Below are 13,685 nucleotides of genomic sequence, written 5' to 3' on the forward strand. Positions count from 1 at the left end.
TGGGATTTTTGTCAAATAAATTAATCACTAAAGAGATACTTGGCAAGCACCATTCTATCAAAGCATCAGGAAGTGGATGCAAACCTGTGGTGAATATGAAGGTTTAGGTTTGTCAGCAATGAAGTTTCCAACAGGCATGTTAAAACAACAATAAAACGGTACCATGTGAACAATGCTGTTGCATGCCCTACATCTGGAACAAAACCAATGGCTCCATGAGCCCTGCTCACTTCAAAACACAGATGTTAGCAGAGAGAGGAACATGTAAATGGCTGAAAAAAAGACAACTTCTATTTTCAGTGCTCTGACTAATCGCATTCCCCTCAAAAAATGATCAATGCATCTTTTGCTTAATAGTGTTGCAATGAGACTAACACCTTTCCAATTTAAATAAGTCCAAACAAATTCGGGGGGGGGGGGGGGGGGGGGTCGGGGGGTGGGAAGGGGACTGTTTTGGCCCAGTGAAGAATTCTTTCACTAGCCTTTGTTTTAAACTTGATTTCATAGACAAACATACACATCAGCATTCTAGAGAAACACAAAAGTAAACCGTTGTGATGACTTGTGCAGTTTCCCTACACAGAACTTCTAGGTCGTGAATCAGCTGACACTGATACCAAGGCAGATAGATTAAAACGGTGAGGATGGGAATGGTGAGGGACTATTTATGGATGATGTTCACTACACCCACATATTTACTGTTCACAAAAAATTCAGGCTCTATGTCAGAGGTGGGCAAACTACGGCCCGTGGGACGCATCCAGTCCGTGGGACTGTCCTGCCCGGCCCCTGAGCTCCTGGCCCGGGAGGCTCGCCCCCAGCCCCTCCCCTGCTGTGGCCCCTCCCCCCGCTGCTATGCTGCCGCGCGGGCAGCACTCTGGGCAGCGGGGCTGCGCACTCGTGCAGGGCAGCGTGGCAGCGTGTCTGGCTCCTGCCGGGCGGTGGGGCTCCAGACTGCTGCTCTTAGCAGCATGGTAAGGGGGCTGGGGCTAGGGGTTGGATATGGGGCAGGGGATCCTGGGGGGCAGTCAGGGGACAGGGAGCAGGGGGTGGTTGGATGGGGCGGAGGTTCGGGGGGGGGCGGTCAGGGGACGGGGAACAGGGGACAGTTGGATAGGGCAGAGGTTCGGGGGGGGGGGGCAGGGGACGGGGAACGGGGGTGTTGGATAGGGGGTGGTGTCCCAGAGGAGGTTAGGGGCAAGGGGTCCCGGGGGGGTTGGGTCAGGCGACAAGGAGAAGAGGGAGTTGGATGGGTGGGGGGTTCTGAGAGGGGCAGTCAGGGGGCAGGAAGTGGGAGGTGCGGATACGGGGCGGGGGCCAGGCTGTTTGGGAAGGCACAGCCTTCCCTACCCAGCCCTCCATACAGTTTCGCACCCCGATGTGGCCCTCGGGCCAAAAAGTTTGCCCACCCCTGCTCTATGTAGATGGAATGAATCCCATACAGAGGCAGCTTCCCTCCCCCTTGACTTCTGCTATTCCCCTCAGTGGCCTGAAATCAAGTTTTGTGGCCCCACCACACTTGTTTTGTGTGGTGTTGGGATGGATCAGCGTAAAGGTGGCTCTAGTCCACTTCCACGGTCTGTCCCTAATTTGGCTTATGCAGAGCCAGCATGGAGACCCTCTCTGTGGTGCAGAGGGAGTGCACAGGCATCCCCATGTGAGGGCTCTGCCTGTGATTGCTCCATGTAGCTTTTATGTGGTGCTTAAGTGGTACAGATAGCCCTCTACACAAGATTTAAATGGTTTGTCAACAAGCAGGGCCTATTACTCTCCTCAGGCAGGCTCCTTGAGGACAGGCTGGAAGTGTTCACCTGCTCATTTGACTTGATTTATCACAGCCAGCCAGGTACATCCTTCCACTGCACAAAGTGACATAAGAAAAGAAAAGAAAAGAGGATAAAATCATCTCAGGGGAGGAAAAAAAGGAGAATTAACTGTGCTGAATAAAGTGTGTGTTGTTTGCCTTGAAAGCCTTCAAGATCCTTAGTTCTGAAGTCAATGGAGCTGCCCTGATTTGCACCTAAATGGAGCTGGAGATCTAGCCCTTCGTTTGTTATCTTGCCCTTGGGAATTTACACTATACTGAAGAAATTGCAATATCATCAAAGCAAAGAGCTTCCTTCCAGTGTCAAAGGCTAGTCCACCATCACTGGTAGTGGCAGCTCTCATCAGAACTGAGATGCTAAACAACTGTTTTCACAGGCCTGCATGGTAGGATTTTTTTTAAATGTACCTTTAGATTAAAAATTCACATACTTTTTCTTAGCTAAAGGGTACCTTTTTGATGGGAAAAAATTGAGTTGGGATTTTTTGGGGGGTGCTAGTTTGAACACTGAAGCCAAATCTATTCAGCTACATTTGCATTTGGGATGTGTTAAACCCTTGTTGCCTGTTTTTAAAATGACGGCTAGCATAATGAACGGCAATAGAAACTCAGTATTGTTGCTCCACTGAACCTATTGACACTGCTGATTTCTACCAGTTGAGGATCTGGCCCACTTACATGTGCAATTAACTTTTGACTTTCCTGGTTTTTCTTTTAGTTTAAATTTTCAAGCATCATGTTACATCCATGTGTGTCTTGTGTTTACGTCTTCTTTTGCTGCTGCTAGTCTTCTTTCTTATCTTTGAGTGCTGCTCCCCTTAAACCCTTGGCAGAAGACAGAGGGAAAGGGTAGGATGCGCCAATCTCCTAATTCCCTGGCAATGTGTAGGGTTTTCCAGCTGAATTACATTCTCCTGGCTGGGTTACAATCTTTTGTAATGTGGTGGTTCTAGTCTCAGCGCCGCCATTGACTCACTTTTTGACCTTAGGCTGAGATATTTCACAGCTGGCTGAGGGATTTGTGCCCCCAATTCCTATGAACATTTACCAGAATTGGGCATCAAAATCCCCTCGGGATCTTGGAAATTCTCAGCCTGCATTTCTCTGTGCCTTAGCTTACTGTAAGTGCAAACTGGGTCGAGGGACAGATGACGAGGCCATGACCCTCACAACCCTTCTCTGGACCAGAGTTTCCCTCCTTGTAAAGTGCATATGATGTTATAGCAGTAGCAGAATAGTCTAGCAGTGGTTCCACCTGGTCAGCTGGAGCTTATTTTCCTTCTTGTTTCCAGCTCCAAAAAGTCCTTGGAGACTGTGACAGTCACTGGCGAGGAAGGGCAGGAGAAGCCAACGTAACTACCTCTTCTGCTACATAAGGGTAAAAGGAGAGAAAACAGAAGCTACCTTCAGGTCCCAGAGCTCAGATTATACGGCTTTGGGAAGCAGCATAGAACGCTGAGATAGACAGAGTGACTGGTGGTCCTGGAGCTACCAGACACCAGCAAGAGAAGTACGCCATGATGGGCGGGGGAGAAAAGAGAAGTTTGAGGACTCCTGGTATAGTGAGCTCAGCACTGGTCAAGCAGCCAGGAGTCTCCAAGTTCCATTCCCAGCTCTGTCATTATTGCTGTGTGGCCATGAGCAAGTCACATAGGCCAAAACTGGGTGCTTAAAGGCAGGCACCCAAATCCATTTTTCAGGCATCAAAATAAGTGGCTGGATTTTCAGAGGCACTGAATTCCCACTCAGACCAGCCTCTGACATGAAGGCAGCAGTATCCAGTGTACTTCTCCCTCCGCAGTAAGCTGTATGGATGACTACCATGCTCATGCGCACTCCCTCCCCACCCTGATAATGACTAGTTTTCAAAACTTTTTGAAGCCAACATGTTTTAAGGGGCAAACAGCACTGGCCCACCCATCACTTAGTGGGGTTTCTGTTGAGCAATTTGAAGTACTCCCTCCCATGAGAGACTGAGCTCCGCATGCCTGGGAACAGGAAATCAGGCATTAAAGCCAAAACAAGCTGGCTGGCAGAGCACAGTACACTAGGCCAGGCCAGCTCTGTACTCTCTTTCTATGTTTATGTTCTCTCCCTCTCCAAGCTCTGCCCACTGGGAGTCACACTGCTTCTGTTCACAGCACCAAGGACAATACTCAGCCTGATCAAACATGTTGCAGAAAGCAGAATTTACCTTTTGACCTCAACTCCGCAGCTCTGTTGTTATATCCAAAATTCACACTTACTGTCACAGATAATTTTTCACTTATGACAGAAACAAGCAAAGGAACTCGACACCAGAACTGTTCACCTTTTAAGAAACCGTGAAAAGGATGTAATTTGGCATGCAACACCTTCTAATGACTTTTGGAATTATAAGGAGTTATTTCCAAGAGGGGAGATTGTTCCCCCAGGATCCACAGACAGAGGAGATCCTCCATGCACAGATTTCCCCCTTCCTGTAAGAAGCAAGAGCCAATTGCCTCTGCAGCACTATGCCTTCCTGGATGCTCTAACTTTTGCTCAGTAGCCACTCCATTTTGCAGAACCCCCAAAGTGGTGGGAAGTTCTGGGGTATCAGCTTTGAGAAGAAGCATGCTGTCAGGGATTGGGCCAAGGGTGCCCTGGAGCTGGTGTGAATGCAGAAGGCTTCCATGTGGATGGCCCTGGCCTCAGGCAGATACCCTAAAATCCCACTGGTTAGAGTTCCTCTCTCAGTTATCGTCCATCTATAGGGCTTGCCTGATACTGCATGCTTGCAAATTTGCCCTCTAGCATTCAGCCAGCCATTACAGTGCTGCCTCCAACCGGCAGCTCACACAGCCTTTCTCTCTCTCTCCCTAAGCCTGATCCTCTTCACCCTCAATGTCACTTCCTTTTCCTGTGAACTCTGCATAACACAATGCTCTCTGTCCCTCCTAGAATGACCTGTCCTTTCCCACTGACCCATTCTGTGGTGATAAGTAATGAATCAGCTGGTTCATCACAATATAAAATTCCCAGAAGACAACCTGTCCCCCCCAAACCCAATTGATTGGACTCTCTTTACACAAAGACTGACTCCCACCATATGTAACTAAGACAATTGAGGCCCCAGTTACGAAAGAACTTTGTCTTAGGGGTGCTAGCATTGGCTGGCTTCTAGACAGTTAGGCTTGTTGTTGTGGGTAAGGGACCCTAGTGATGAGGTAGGAAAGACAGTGTACAAACCTGCAATTCAGTGTAGGTCTCTTAGGAACTACTGTTTCAAGAGGGTACTTGAGCACCTGCTCCAAAACTGTTGGATATTAACCAGAGCAGTCATGGTTTCCTTATCCCAGGCTGGAGGAGAGACACAGGTGCTTCTGAGAAGGGCAAAAGTAGGCCTTTCTGGTAGGTCTCTCTCTCTCATCTCTTTGTCTCCGGTCTGATGTTGTCCCCAAAGTCACTGCAGGAAGTTTACAGGCTATTAGGCCCATTACACAAACAGCAGAGACTGGAGCTTGCACAGGATAAAGTGAAAGCTCTGGCTGAGCTCTCTGGTCATCTCAGAGCTCTCCCAAACTTCAGTCCTGCTTCTTGTGAGCCATTTGCACTCCATCGCCTTTGGGGGGAAAATTCTTAGCCTTTTATTTATTCAAAAGGTCTGTGATGACATTTCTGTTTTCTGAGCAGTTGGGCTCCTGTTGTAATGGAACTTGGAGCCAAAACCACAGCTCCAGTCTGGAGGCAGTTTAGGTCTGGAGTCACTGTTGCAACTGAAACTGGCTCCACTAGGACAGGCTGGCTGGGCTCACAAACCTTCATAAGGATAGGTTTCAGAGTAACAGCCATGTTAGTCTGTATTCGTAAAAAGAAAAGGAGTACTTGTGGCACCTTAGAGACTAACCAGTTTATTTGAGCATGAGCTTTCGTGAGCTACAGCTCACTTCATCGGATGCATAGCATATCGTGGAAACTGCAGAAGAATCTTCTGCAGTTTCCACGATATGCTATGCATCCGATGAAGTGAGCTGTAGCTCACGAAAGCTCATGCTCAAATAAACTGGTTAGTCTCTAAGGTGCCACAAGTACTCCTTTTCTTTTTACTTCATAAGGATTACACAGCTCATTTGCAAATGGAAAGAGAGGCTAAATTTGCTGAATAAATTATTCCCTATGAATAGTTTGCTCAGCTCTAGAATCTAGGAACTAAAACCTGAGTTGTAAAAACCCAAAGTTGTGACTATGCAAATACAACAGAGATAGTGTATTCCAAGTGTGCCCCATTACGTGCTTCTGACTCAACTCAGCATGTGCTAAGTTCAGATGGTTTCTTTCAGCTGGTGATTTATTCAGTTTTGTTCTCTGTTCTCTGTCATAGTGGATCATATTAGAAATAAATGTCCCCTTTTCCACCCCAACCTATCCAGTCATTGAGTCCGTCTCCCCATACAAGGGGCAGGAGACAGTTCCCAAGAGAGGGCATATCAAATACTAAACTTGTTAGCCAAGAAGTTGTAATTCATATCAAGATTCATCCATTCTAAAGCATTATAGCCAAAGCATGCCATAAGCAAAGAGTAACACTGACATAGTGACTCCCAGCTGGGTATCCAAATGCATTTGAGTTATAGGCCTTCCAGTTCCATAAGTCTCATATTGATAACACAATGTCTAAGGGGTTCCCTGTCATATGCCTCTTTGAAGCCAGTCTGAAGCACTTTTTATCCTTAAGGGATGCCAGATATCTCAAATGGCACCCTGGATGTGATTGAATTAATGTGATAGGGACTGTGGAATCAGAACCCTGCTTCCAACACAGAGGGACATAGAAGATTGTAGCAAAAAGGCTTTCCTTTTTCAATCTAAATCGGAATGTGTTTGTCAGGGACCAGAGGTCTCAATTGCTGGTCCACAGGGCTTTCTGGAACTAGCAAGTGCCAACCTGCCACTCAGTGACCTGCTAGCAGTTGCTAGAACTAGAAGCACAACTCTGACGGAGGACTCCAGTCCTGGGATCTGATTGGCAGAACTCTTGGGATCCTGATTGGTTCCCTACTTCTATTTAAACCAAGCACAGGAGCATGATGTTGTCCATGCAACTGGGTTTCCCTCACTTAGGACTGCTTCCCCTGTAATACCTGCTCCTACTGCCTGAAACTGATCTCCTGGTAACCTGAGCCTGTCTGACTCTCAGTCTGCCCGGTTATTTTCAAAATTTTTGTATTGGTGACCCCTTTCACACAGCAAGCCTTTGAATGTAACCTCCCCCCCCAATTAAAAATGGGGGGGCAGGATTTAATGGAGGCTTCGGGCTGTCAGCCCCACAGAGCTCACAGCTTGTGACCCCCATATAAACACCTTGCAACCCTCTGAGGGGTCAAGAACCCCAGCTGGAGAACCCTAGCCTGTCTCAGGCTCTGATCTCCTGGTATCTGAGCCAGCCTAGCGCCTAACTCCTGCTCTGACCACTAGGTCAGCCTGCCCATGCCTTGGTCATGACAGTACTGATGATGATGCAGAATACTTTAGAGGCAACATGTGTCACTCCCTGTAATGGAAGACTCATATCAGCTCCAAGGCGCTTACATTTTTATTTTATTGTTCCAGTTTATTAAAAAAATAACCTACTGAAGACCTTAGGTACATATACAAAAATGTTATCACATATGTTAGCTGCCTGAGTTCTGCATATCAAGAGTTTTTTTACTGCAATGGCCTTCTGCTCAGCTTGGAAATAGGCATATCCCATTGAAAAAAGAGACAAAAGAGTGTAAGGAGGATTCCATGTTGGAGAGTATTGTGTGGTGCTCCTCTTTGCTAGACCAACCAACATCTGAGCATGCAACACACAGGTTTTCTCTTTATAGTCCTGTTGCCTGACTGAGACTGAGCACCAGTTGTGCTGAACTGAGCCCTGAGGTTAATCATCCAGTCAGACCAGTTTTACTAACATTTTCCCAGTGGTGTATTTTCTATTGGCAGTTCTGAAAGTTGTCACAGGTGGCTGGTACATATTTTAAACAGGCTCAGGCAAAGAAAAGTCATGTCTTTACAGAAGGCTAGTTTTAGTTTTTACCTGTTTTGAAAGCAAAGCCCTCTTTGAACCAATAAAGAAGTCAGACAATCAAAGTACCATATCATTCTACTGTACCTTTCTGTAGAAATCTGTGGTAATCCCATTAGCCCAGGGCTTGCCACCAAAGAGAAGACCAGATATATATTTACTTTAAAAAAATACACCTAAAAGGAACATGGATGGCTGGGGGGAGTTCATAACTGGTTAGGAAGCCTTTCACCTATCAATCACTGATTTGAACCTGGGCTAAGTTGACAGTAATTGTGTGGTCCAATCCTCACCTTCTCATCTGACAACTGGCTGGTGGTAAGTGGGAAATGAGTTGGTGGTCTCAATCCAGTACCTAACAGACATATGTCTACATCATAATTGGTACTAACTGGTACCCTTCTTGACAGTCACAACAGAGAGCTCCAGGCATCATGACTTAACTATCCTCTCACATCTAGTGACAAATCCAGGATAGAGTTGAGGTGCAGAAGTGGTATAGTGTGGAGAAGCTGACATTACAATTGCCTGTACTCTTCCTAGCTTATAGGTAAGCAGTGGATTTAAATTGCCAAGGCTGATAATATGCATTACATTTATTTAAATAATTTATTTTAAAAGTTCATTCTGGCTTTGAAGCTTGTGCCATTTTAAGCTCATTAAAAGAGCAGTGTGTCTGGAATGGTAATATTTTACATTTCTACCAAGCCTTCCATCCTAGGGCCTCAATTATTTTAGAACATTTATGAATTTAGCTGAATTTTATAAGGTAGATAGGTATTATTATAATACCCATTTTGCAGATAAGAAAGCTGACACAAAGAAATTAAGGCCAACATTTTCAAATTTGGTTGTGTAGTATATGGAGAACAGATTTTATTCTGGTACAAAATCATCAAAGCAACTAACTGGGCGCCATCTTGAAAAATTTCTTTGCTTTCTCTCCTCTGACTCCCTGGAGCATGCTCAGTACAGCCTTAGGGCTTCTAACAGTAAATAGCTATTCTCGCATTGGCCGCCAGGAAGGAATAAGCATAACAAAAATACCTACAACATTACACTTCTCCCCCTTTAAATGATCAGTAATAATACACTGAAAACATTAACAGTATAACAACAAAAGAGAACATCCTAAGAGGCTGCGGTAGACTACCCTAATCCTCATGCCATGACAAGGGATTATTCTTCCCTTTCTATCATAAGTACCTTACTACTACAAGTCTAGTCTGTCTCTAGGTGAGAGAGATTTTTCGGGAATGGCACGGTGAAAACACCGGTAGTCCTTCATCAGTAGCAGATGCAGAACGGCTTTCTGATAATACAACCATCTCGGCTGGCTTAATTTCCAAGTCTGTTGGAGTGGTTGATTTGGGATCCTCAACAACCTCACTGTTTCTGGATGTAGAAATTGGATAGTCTAATGACTCCATAACACCTAGTACTTCAACATCTGAATGAGTATTCTCTACAGATTACTCTGAATAGTACTGCTGATTAACCTGATTGTGGGGCCTACAAATGTGCCTCCCATCTGGTAACTCAGGTCTGGTCTACACTGCCAAGTTTTTTCATCAAAAGGCAGCTTTTGGCGATGAAACAGCAGAGGTGTACACACTGCAAAGCCACTTTTTGTGACAAAACTCCTCAGTTGCAGCGCTTTAATAAAACCACCTTGATGAGATAAGGCTTTTTGCGCAAAGGTTTTATCGCCAAAGTGCCAGTGTAAACACCTTGCTTGCTTTTCTCGCTGTAATTGGCTTCAGGAGGTGTCCCACAATGCCTGCAGTGACTGCTCTGCTCATTGTTTTGAACTCAGCAGCCCTGCAGGCATGTGCCCCTCCCCTTTTAAAGCTCTGTTCTGACAGCCTGTTTGCTGTGATGCTCTGTTCCAAAACAAAGAGCAAATCATTAATGTGGAATGCTCCTGTCCTGCTGTCTCCCACACTAAAGAACACAGAGGCAGGCAAGCAGGCAGGCAGGGGTGGACGTGTGTGAGAAAGAAACTCTGTGCTCTGCAGAGCCAGGGAGGGAGGCGGGGGCGGGGGCTGTTGTCAGGGTTTCCCCCTCAGGACAGGTTGCTTTCGGCAGCTGACTGAACTTGGGAGACAGCATGCCGACACACTCACTCTCCCTCAACACACACTGTCTGTCTCTCCCCCTCCTCCCCATATACACACGCCACACACACTCCCCCGACACTTCAGTTGAAAAGCAGATTGCAATCTAGTAGGATGCCCATGGACAATGGGCTTGAGAAATCTGCATCATATGACGCTGTACCTGCCCCATGAGGCATTGCAAACCCTTCCCAAAGCACCCTGTGGCCAGTTGCCTGGTGGGATAGCTACCACAGTGCACTGGTCTCTTGTCGTTGCAAGAGCTACTAGTGTGGATGTACTCCAGCAACACAAGGAGCACAGAGTGGACTTGCAACAGCAGTTTAATTAAAATGCTTTAATAAAAGTCGTATAACTTCTGGTGAAAAGACTTGGCAGTGTAGACATAGCCTCAATCACCCAACTTCTGGACCAACTTCTGTTGGTGAGAGAAACAAGCCACACAGAAGTCTTCTTCAGCTCTGGGAAAGGTGGAACAGATTGTTTAGCATAAGTAGTTAGCACATATTGTAAGGGACCAGTCAAGGTAGAGCGGTATATTAATACCTCTGCAGTAATAGCATGAAAAGAGGGGAGTTAATGGGTTACAAATTGTTATAAGCCATAAATCCAGTGTCTCTGTTCAGTCCATGATTTTTAGGCTATGTCTACACTGGCAATTGTATGACAAAACTTTGTCTTTCAGAGGTGTTGAAATCTCCACCCCACTCCTGAAAGACAAATGTTTTGGTGACAAGAAGTACCACTGTGAACAGCGTATTGTCGGCAGAAGTGCTCTCCTGCCGACAACGCAAATGCAGGTCATTGGGGGTGGAAGTATTTTGTTGGCAGGAGAGCTGACAAACAGCAGCTACACAGTGCGACTTTTAGCAGCATGGCTGTAGCAACACAGCCTTATTGCTAAAAGCTGTGTAATGTAGACATAGCCTTAGTGTCTAGCAGAGTAATGAATTTAAGCGCCCAGGTTTGTCTTTTGAAGGTGTTGTGCAGGTTTCCTTTGAGGATGAGGACTGATAGGTCAGATATAGAGTGATCCTTTTGTGAAAAGTGTTCTCCCACAGGTGATAGGGTGTTTTTGTCTTTTATCACTTTCCTGCGTGAGAATGTAGTGATTGTCTGGTTTCACCCACATAGTTGGTATGGGGACATTTAGTGCACTGGATGACGTACACCACATGTTGTGCTTGGCATGTTTAGCATCCATGGAGCTTGAAAGCTTGAAAGGTGGGTTGTGGGGGGTGTTGATCATTGTAGCAGTGGAAATACGTTTGCAGGTTTTGCATTGGTTATTCTGGCAGGGTCTGGTGCCACTTTGAGGGTGTGTCCTGGTCTGTGAGGAGCTTGCCTCTGATTATGAGTTTAGAGAGGCGGGGGGTTGTTTGAAGGCAGAAAGGGGGGTTCAGGAAAGATTTCTTTCAGGATGGCGTCCCCATCAAGCATGAGTTGCACTTGTTTGATGGTACCCTGTATGGGTTGCAGAGTGGGTTGGTAGATGACAAGGGGTATGCAGTCAGAGGTGGTTTTATTTCTGTATTGAAGTGGGTTCTCTCAAGGTATTTGGGTGGCCCATTCCATGATGCAGTCATCCTCACTTTAACAGCTTCCTGTGGGTATAGAAAGTCCAGATGAGTCCTTAGTTTCCTTCCCACTGAGAGTTCTGCAAGTGACTTTCTTGTTGTGGCTTGTGGTGTCACACGACACTCAAAAAGAAGCCTGCTCAGCTTGGCTTCTGTGGTCCAAGGATACCATCTTCTTCATTCCCTCTTTTATGATTGGCACAGGCTGCTCCGCTAGGCCATTTGAAGAAGAATAATATGGAGCTGTTCTAATGTGTTTGAAGCTGGTTTGTTAAATAAGTTCCTGCAGTGAACTGGGTACTACTGTCACTCACCACTGCCTCAGGCAATCCAAAAATAGAAAATGTAGCTTGAAGTTTGTCAGTTGTGGCCTCTGCTAATAGAAGAAGGTGGGGTGGATTATTTTTTCACAATCCTGAGCAAAGTAGTTAAGCTGACCTATCCCCTCCGCCGCAATGTAAACAGCACTTCCATCAACCTACCTATTGCCTGTCAGGGAGGTGGATGACCTACGCCAACAGGAGAACCCCTCCCGTTGTCATAAGTCATGTCTCTGTATGCAGTGTTTCAAGCCCTTAGTCTCTCTTTTTATCTGTGCAGCATCAGTTAGAGAAGTGGGCATTAGTTCAATAAGGAGGATGGTTTCTGTAGGCTGAGGTAGTTTTGGCAGGCTATCCATTACCAGGCGTATACTCAGAGCATCTGCACTACCCAATGCTTTTCTAGATTTAAAATCAAACCCATAGTCATAAGCTGGTAAGGTGAGAGCCCATCTCTGAATATTGGCAGCTGCCATAGGGAGTACAGGTTTGCTCTCACCAAGCAGACCTTTGAGAGGTTTATGGTCTGAATGTATAACAAAAAACCTGTGATATAGGTAAGAGTGGATCTTCTTTACCCCAAAAACCGCTGCTAGCCCTTCTCATTGTAGTTGGGAATAATTTTTTTCTGCTGAAGCTGGTGACCTCAATGCATAACTGATAGGATGCTCAGCTCCATCTGACATTCAGTGGGCTAGTACCACTCCCTCCCCAGATGGTTAAGCATCACAAGACAATACTTAGTTATTTTTGGCTATCATCATGAACTAAAAGTTTTGATGACTTTAGCAATTCCTCTGCTTCTGTTCAAGCTAATTTTTTGTTTTGGATCCCACTGGAATTTTATTCCTTTCTAAAACAGTTTGTGTAATCGAGCCAACACAGATGCCAAGCTAGATAAAAATTTACCATAATAATTTAGCAGACCTAGAAAGAATTTCAATTCAGACAATTGGTGTGGAGCCTCAGTAATCGCCCTCACATTCTCCTCTATTGAATGTAAGCCAGTGCATCAATTTTGTGTCCCAGGTAAATGACTTCAGCAGCCTGAAAAAATACACTTCTCCCTCTTAAGATGAAGACCTGCATCCGCCAATTTTTGCAGTACCCAATCTAAGCCAACAAAAATAAATATGCTTTTAAGACTAAAACCTGATTTAATAAACTAGAGTCTCTTCTTCACACAAATGTTTCTCACCAAATCTCTTTTCCAGCATGGCTCACCAGGCTCTCTGGCCAGGACCCTTCATAGAGCTTTGAGTGCTCGGTTCCTTCGTCTCCTCAAGTGAAGGATATTGTAGGGGTTCTCTCCCCATCTCTTATAGTGCCATAAGCCTTGGAAATGTGTTCTTCTGAAGAGTATCCCCAGATAACTTCTTATCCCTGCTGGGTATAGACGCCCAGGTGTCTGGTGTAGAATCTATTCTCACCTGCTGGTGATTTTTACAGTGCAAATGATCTCTTCCTGAAACCTCTGATATAAATGACTAGCCCATTGAATTTGGCCAAACCTGGTTTTATGTGTTGGTCTCTTTTCTTTGTCTGAAGAAAACCTGTTTATCACCTCCCCCTATGTGCCTGGTTTGAACACATTTTAGTCACAAATTTCCAGGTCTGGTGTAAAGTTCTTTGTGGGCTTATGTACAGGCATCACATATGAATATTAATGATCAGTGAGTTATTCATTTTCTACTGATATACTACATGCCACCTTTTGGGTAAATATTATGACAATATGCCATCCGGCAATGGGGTGCTCTTATGGTCATAGCTGCCCATGCCGTATTTACTGCACATTATTCAAACAGTGCTCTGAAG

This window comes from Chelonia mydas, chromosome 3 (assembly GCF_015237465.2).
Source record: "Chelonia mydas isolate rCheMyd1 chromosome 3, rCheMyd1.pri.v2, whole genome shotgun sequence".
NCBI lineage: Eukaryota > Metazoa > Chordata > Testudines > Cheloniidae > Chelonia > Chelonia mydas.